We start from the raw sequence: 7666 nt of genomic DNA, 5'->3' as shown, positions 1-7666 counted from the left end.
AGACGGAGGACAGGGCAGGTGTTCATGGGTCCACATCACACCAGGACATAGAGGGAGGTAGGCTGGTCCCCGTGTCCACATGTCCACATCACACCAGGACACAGAGGGAGGACAGGCCCCATGTCCAGGGGTCCACGTCACACCAGGATACAGAGGGAGGACAAGCCCCGTGTCCAAGGCTCCTTCCCAAATCATTTTATGAGATCAACATCATCCTGATACCAAAACCCGGTAGAGACTCAACAAGAAAAGAGAACTACAGGCCAATATCCATGATGAACATAGATGCAAAAATCTTCAGTAAAATACTGGCAAGCCGATTACAACAGCACATCAAAAAGCTCATCCACCATGATCAAGTAGGATTCATCCCAGGGATGCAAGGCTCGTTCAACATACGCAAGTCTGTAAATGTAATTCACCACATAAACAGAACCAAAGACAAAAGCCACGTGCTTATCTCAATTGATGCAGAGAAGGCCTTCGACAAAATTCAACAGCCCTTTATGCTAAAAACCCTTAATAAACTAGGTACTGACGGTACATATCTCATAATAATAAAAGGTATTTAGGACAAACCAACAGCCAATATCATTCTGAATGGGCAAAAACTGGAAGCATTCCCTTCGAAATCTGGCACTAGACAAGGATGCCCTCTCTCACCACTCCTATTCAATATAGTACCGGAAGTTCTAGCCAGAGCAATCAGGCAAGAAAAAGAAATAAAGGGTATTCAAATAGGAAAGGAGGAAGTCAAATTGTCTCTATTTGCAGATCACGTGATTGTATATCTAGAAGACCCCCTCGTCTCAGCGCAAAATCTCCTGAAACTGATAAGCAACTTCAGCAAAGTCTCAGGATACAAAATCAATGTGCAAAAATCACAAGCATTGCTACACACCAATAACAGACTTAAAGAGAGCCAAATCAAGAACAAACTGCCATTCACAATTACTACAAAGAGAGTAAGATACCTAGGAATACAACTAACAACGAACGCAAAGGACCTCTTCAAGGAGAACTACAAACCACTGCTCAACGAAATAAGAGAGGACACAAACAGATGGAGAAACATACCATATTCATGCTTAGGAAGAATCAATATCGTGAAAATGGCCATACTGCCCAATGTAATTTACAGATTCAACGCTATCCCCATCAAGTTACCAAAGACCTTCTTCACAGAACTGGAAAAAAGCACCTTAAACTTCATATGGAATCAAAAGAGAGCCCACATAGCCAAGTCAATTCTAAGCAAAAAGAACAAAGCGGGAGGCATCACACTATCGGACATCAAATTGTACTACAAGGCTACAGTAATCAAAACAGCATGGTACTGGTACCAAAACAGAGATATAGACCAATGGAACAGAACAGAGGCCTCGGAGGCAACACAACATATCTACAACCATCCGATCTTTGACAAACCTGACAAAAACAAGCAATGGGGAAAGGATTCCCCGTTTAGTAAGTGGTGTTGGGAAAACTGGCTAGCCACATGCAGAAAGCAGAAACTGGATCCCTTCCTGACACCTTACACTAAAATTAACTCCAGATGGATTAAAGACTTAAACATAAGACCAAACACCATAAAAACCCTAGAAGAAAAGCTAGGCAAATCCATTCAGGACATAGGCGTGGGCAAGGACTTCATGACCAAAACACCAAAAGCATTGGCAACAAAAGCCAAAATAGACAAATGGGACCTAGTCAAACTCCACAGCTTCTTCACGGCAAAAGAAACAGTCATTAGAGTGAATCGGCAACCAACGGAATGGGAAAAAATTTTTGCAGCTTACCCATCTGACGAAGGGCTGATAGCCAGAATTTACAAAAAACTAAAACAGATTTACAAGAAAAAAAACAAACAAGCCATTCAAAAGTGGGCGAAGGATATGAACAGATACTTTACAAAAGAAGACATACATGAGGCCAACAAACACATGAAAAAATGCTCATCACTGGTCATTAGACAAATGCAAATCAAAACTACATTGAGATACCATCTCACGCCAGTTACAATGGCGATCATTAAAAAATCTGGAGACAGATGCTGGAGAGGATGTGGAGAAATAGGAACACTTTTACACCGTTGGTGGGAGTGTAAATTAGTTCAACCATTGTGGAAGACAGTGTGGCGATTTCTTAAGGATATAGAAATAGAAATTCCATCTGACCCAACAATCCCACTATTGGGAATATACCCTAAAGAACTACAAATCGTTCTACTATAAAGACACATGCACACGTATGTTCATTGCAGCCCTGTATACAATAGCAAAGACCTGGAACCAACCCAAATGCCCACCAATGATAGACTGGACAAAGAAAATGTGGCACATGTACACCATGGAATACTAAGCAGCCATAAAAAACGATGAGTTCGTGTCCTTTGTAGGGACTTGGATGAATCTGGAAACCATCATTCTCAGCAAACTGACCCAAGAACAGAAAGCCAAGCACCGTATGTTCTCACTCATAGGTGGGTGTTGAACAATGAGAACACGTGGACTCAGGGAGATGAGCATCACACACAGGGGACAGTTGGGGGTGTAGGGGAGAGACAATGGTGGGTGGGGAGGGAGCCAGCCAGTGTGCCACATTCCCGGAAACAAGGTGTGGGGTGATGCCCACTGAAAACCCCAAACCCCTCCCGAGGAAAGGCCTGTGGCCCACAGCTGGGACAGAGAAGGGGAGGCCTACCTGGGCCAGGCTGGTGTCCTCATCAGCCTTCTGGGGTGTGGTCTCAGGGTCAGGGTCCTCACCCACATCGCTATTGGCCTCGTCCTGGGGGGTGACCTTCAGGACCTGGCTGTGCAGGGCCGTCTCTGGGTGCGCCCCTCGCACAGTGGGGCTTGGGCCAGCCTCTGAGCCCTCCTCACAGGGGAAGGCTCGCAGCCCAGCCCCGTGATCCAGCTTCCTCAGTATTCGCGGTGTGCACCACTCAGGATGACTTGCGGCTTACGTCCCAGGACAAAGGGGGCATGTCGTTTCTTGAAAGTCTTGGCCGGGCGCGGTGGCTCACGCCTGTAATCCAAGCACTTTGGAGGCCAAGGCGGGTGAATCACCTGAGGTCGGGAGTTCAAGACCAGCCTGACCAACATGGTGAAACCACGTCTTAATACCAAAAAAAAAAAAAAAAAGAAAAAAAGAAAGAAAGTCCTACTGTTTGAAAACGAAAACGAAGCCGTTCTCTGGCTACCTGCCCTCCGGGAGAAGCTGCGCCCCCTCAGGCTCCAGGGCTCCGGCCGCCTGCCGCCGCGCACCTGGAAGTCGGGGGTTCGGGCCCCGCCTTAGCCGCCCCGTCCATCGCCCCGCCCCGCTTCACCGCGCCTGCGCCCCGCTCCACCGCCCCGCCCCACTCCAACGCGCCTGCGCCTTGCTCCACCACCCCGCCCCGCTCCACTGCGCCTGCGCCCCGCTCCGCTGCCCCGGTGTAGCGGGCGCGGGGGCTGCCGTTGCAGTCGGTTGGGCGCAGTGCGCGGGTACGCCGCCGGCTGAGGAGCCGGCGGCGTCCGCGGCGAGGGAGCGGGGTCGAGGAGGCGCCTTTTGGCTAGGGCTGGGGCCGGCGGAAGCGCGAACGTGCGACGGCGGCGACCGCGGGCCTGTGGACGGCGGCCTCAGCGGCCAGCAGGTAAGGTCCGAGCGGGGCGAGCGTGGGTCGTGCAGGCCCGTGAGGGGGTGCGGGTTGTGAGCGGGCCAGGGGTGCGTCGGCCTGGCCGGGGGCGCAGGTGAGTGCGGCTTGCGCGGGGCCCAGCGGAGCATTATTTTTCTGGCGGCGCCCGCACCGCGCCCACTGCCGGCCGGGCCGTGGCGGGGACCCGGTCGGGGCGGGCCTGGGCCTCGGGGCGGGCGCGCGCTCCTTTTTCGCCGGCCCGTACTCCTCCATCTCCCGATCTCCGCCGCCCCCCGCCAACATGGCCGCCACCCTCCTGTCCCCACTTCCCTGGCCGCTGCCGGCCCCTTAGCGCGCACTTTGTTTGAAGCAGAGCTGGGAGGCCCGCGGGCGGGGGGCGGCGGCGCTGTGCAGTCGGGCGCGGGGAGGGGGAGCGTTGCAGAATCCCGGGGCGGGGGTAGGGGCGGGTAGGGTCACCCCGGGGACTCGGGCCTGCCCTCGGGCCACCGTTCCTAGGCCCGGGGGATGGCCGTGGTCCTTGCAAGCTGTAGGTTGCCGGAACGCCCACCGGCCAGTCCTCGCGCCGGCGCAGCCCCCTTCCCGATGCACGGGGCGAAACTTGAGTGCTCTATGGAGCCACGCACTTTTCTTCTTCTTAGTGAGTGACCTTGGATGTATTCGTCTAGGAATGAATGTGTTGAAATTTGCAGTGCGGGACTGCGCGGCCCCTCTGGTTTGGCTTTCTCCAGCATCTTATTGCTTTGATTGTGCGCTCTCGATTTTACAGAGGTTTCTTTTGAGTAATGGCTTCAGTAATGTCAACCCATAGGCATTTCAAAGTTTGTGTATGCAATTGTTTTTACATTTCTCTTTTTATTTATAATGTTTGAATTAGATTTTGTGTTTTTGGAGAGATTTTCCATACGTGGTGGAAGTGTTTTTAGTCTTGGTAAATATGGATTATTTGTCTATTTTATCACGTTCATCGGAAAGCAATACCAAGAACATTTCAGTGTTTTAAAGGCTTTCACTCTCCGATGACTTGTGTGAAAGACGACGCACATACTAAAACGGGAATACCTGTGTTTTTTTCTATTGGAATTTTCAGGAGGGAATTCTGTGCAATCTGAAAAGATTGATGGAGGGTACAGTAATTGCTTTCTACATCGCTTTTGTTAAGCAGTGAAAATTAGACCCACTTGGAGATTTATACCTGGACACACTGAGTTTTTGAACACTCTCGAGGTGAAATTTTGGAAAGGGCAGGTTCTTCCAACCTCCCCCTTCACCCCTCAGCTTGGTTAACAGGCAAACACCAAAATATTGTAATAGCTGGTAATTTAGGGAACGTTGGTTATCAGATTTGATAATTATATGTTAAGGTTGTACAATATGTGTATGTCAGAGTTACGGGTAGTAGGTCGTAGAGTCTCATGAAAAATACAATTTCTTTATAATCTTCTGAGTAGTGAAATGGTAACTGTTACAATGGTTATGAGTTGTCCAGGCAGTAGGGCCGGTATATGTCTTCAGTCATGTTTTTATGCCTGCAATCCAGGAAACAGAGTAAATGGATGTTTCCTCAAACAGCCATAGTCGCCTGCCAACATGCCCAGCTAATTTTTGTATTTTTAGTGGAGACAGGGTTTCACCATCTTGGCCAGGCTGATCTTGAACTCCTGACCTCGTGATCCACCTGCCTCAGTTTCCCAAAGTGCTGGGATTACAGGCGTGAGCTACCGTGCCTGGCCGAAATTTATCATCTCTGTGTGCTGGTAACATTTGTAGCCTTCTCTTTTAGCTACTTTGAAATAGACAATATGTATTTGCTAACATATTGCAAATACATCGCACCATTGCACTCCAAGCCTGAGCTAACTATGGTGACCGTACTCTGCTGTAGAACGTTAGAACTTACTGTTTCTAACTGTATGTTTGTACCCGTTAACCAAGCTCTCTTCCTCACCCCCATCCCTTCCCAGCCTCTGATACCTGTCATTGTATTCTTTGTTTCCATGAGGTCAACTTTTTTGTTGTTGTTGTCGTTGTTGTTTTTAGCTCCCACATGTTTGTGAGAATGTGTGATGTTTTTCTTCCTGTGGCTGGCCTGGCTTATTTCACTTAACATAATGACCTGCAGCTTCATCCATGTTGCTGCAAACAACGTGATTTCATGGTTTTTTCTGGCCGAATAGCATTCCATTGTGTATATATGCCACGCTTTCCTTGTCTGCTCATTGGTGGATACTTGGGTTGATTCCATATCTTTGCTGTTGTCAATAGCGCTGTGATAAACATGTGAGTGTATACTGATTTGATATACTGATTTCTTTTTTGTTGGTTAAATAGCCAGTAGTGGGATGGCTGGATGAAGTAGTAGTTTTGTTTTTAGTATTTTGAGAAATCTCCATACTGGTTTTCATAACGACGTTACTGATTTCCAGTCCCGCCTCAGTGTGTAAGAGTTCCCTTTCCTCTGCATCATGTCAGCATCTGCTGTTTGTATTTTTAAGAATAGTTATCCTAGCTGTGGTAAGGTGGTAGGTATCTCATTGTAGTTTTGATTGGCACTTACCTGGTGATTACTGATGTCATCATTTTTTCATGTATCAGTTGGCCATTTGTATGTTTTTTGATGTCCTTTGCCCATTTTTTAGTGGGATTATTTGTTGTTTTTCATCGTTGATTATTTGAGCTCGTTACATATTCTGGATTTTAGTCCTTTGTCGTGAACAGGTTGCACACGTCGTTTCCCATTCAGCAGGTTGTCTCTTTGCTCTGTCGTTTGCTTCCTTTGCTGTGCAGAAGATTATTGAAAGAGATGGATTGAGCATGGTGGCTCACGCCTGTAATCCCAGCACTTTGGGAGGCTGAAGCGGGTGGATTGCCCGAGATCGGGAGTTTGAGACCAGCCCGGCCAACGTAGTGAAACCCCATGTTTACAAATAATAGAGAAAAATTAGCTGGGTGGGATGGTGGGCGTCTCCCGGGTTCAAGCAATTCTCCTGCCTCAGCCTCCCAAGTAGCTGGGACTACAGGAGCATGCCACTATGCCTGGATAATTCTTTTTTTCTTTTTTTTTTTTTCTTGGTAGGGGTTTTGCTCTTGCCGCCCAGGCTGGAGTGCAATGGCGCCATCTTGGCTCGCTGCAACCTCTGCCTCCCAGGTTCAAGTGATTATCCTGCCTCAGCCTCTCGAGCAGCTGGGATTAGCCCAGCTAATTTATTTTTATTTTTATTTTTGAGGTGGAGTTTTGCTATTGTTGCCCAGGCTTGAGTACAATGGTGCTATCCCGGCTCACTGCAACATCCACCTCTTGGGTTCAAATCTGTGTCTGCATCAATTCCACACAAGAGTTCCGTCATCATATGGGAAGGGAATCATAGCTGTGGGGGGCTCCATGCAGGACCCCGAGTGCCCCTGAGGCCAATCCCTGTGGCCACAGCAAGGAGCGTCTGCTTCTGCTAGTTGGACAAGATTCTTTCCTGCCCGGGAACCGGCAGAAGGAGTTCCCCTGCTCCCCTCCCACCGTCATATCCCAAACACACCCATGTGGATGAATGCCTCGACATCTCTCCTCAGCCCAGGGTCCGAGCTCTTCCTGATGAAGGTTAAGCAGGAGTGACCGCCTCTCCCCGTGTCCATGTTGCAGGCAGCTGCCTTCTCCTCAGCTCCCACGGGGCAGAACAAGAGCCAGCCAGCTCTCAACGTCCCAGGATTTTCCAGGGATGCTGATAACTAAAGCAGTCGGGGCCTTGTGAGTGGTTGGTGGGAGGGATCAGGGTCTCCTCAGCATCCGTCAGTTCCTGGAGCATCTGAAGGGGGCAGCCTACACCTGGAGGAACGAGTGGGGCTGGCCCCCGTGGGTACCCAGTGCCTGGCATCTCCCAGTCCCTCTGTACTCCTTCACAGACCCCCTCCACTGAGCAGCACAGCCCAGAGGACAGAGGCAGGAGCCCGGAGAGCATTTCCAACACAACTGTGTTTATTCAGATTTACACATGAGACCTCCAAGGTATTGCTCCCCACCCCCACCCCTAGGCCCTCCCT

The sequence above is a fragment of the Aotus nancymaae genome, unplaced genomic scaffold (assembly GCF_030222135.1).
Source record: "Aotus nancymaae isolate 86718 unplaced genomic scaffold, 86718_ANA_hifiasm-v0.15.2.pri h1tg000174l, whole genome shotgun sequence".
In the NCBI taxonomy this organism is placed as follows: domain Eukaryota; kingdom Metazoa; phylum Chordata; class Mammalia; order Primates; family Aotidae; genus Aotus; species Aotus nancymaae.
This window is presented reverse-complemented; position numbering follows the sequence as displayed.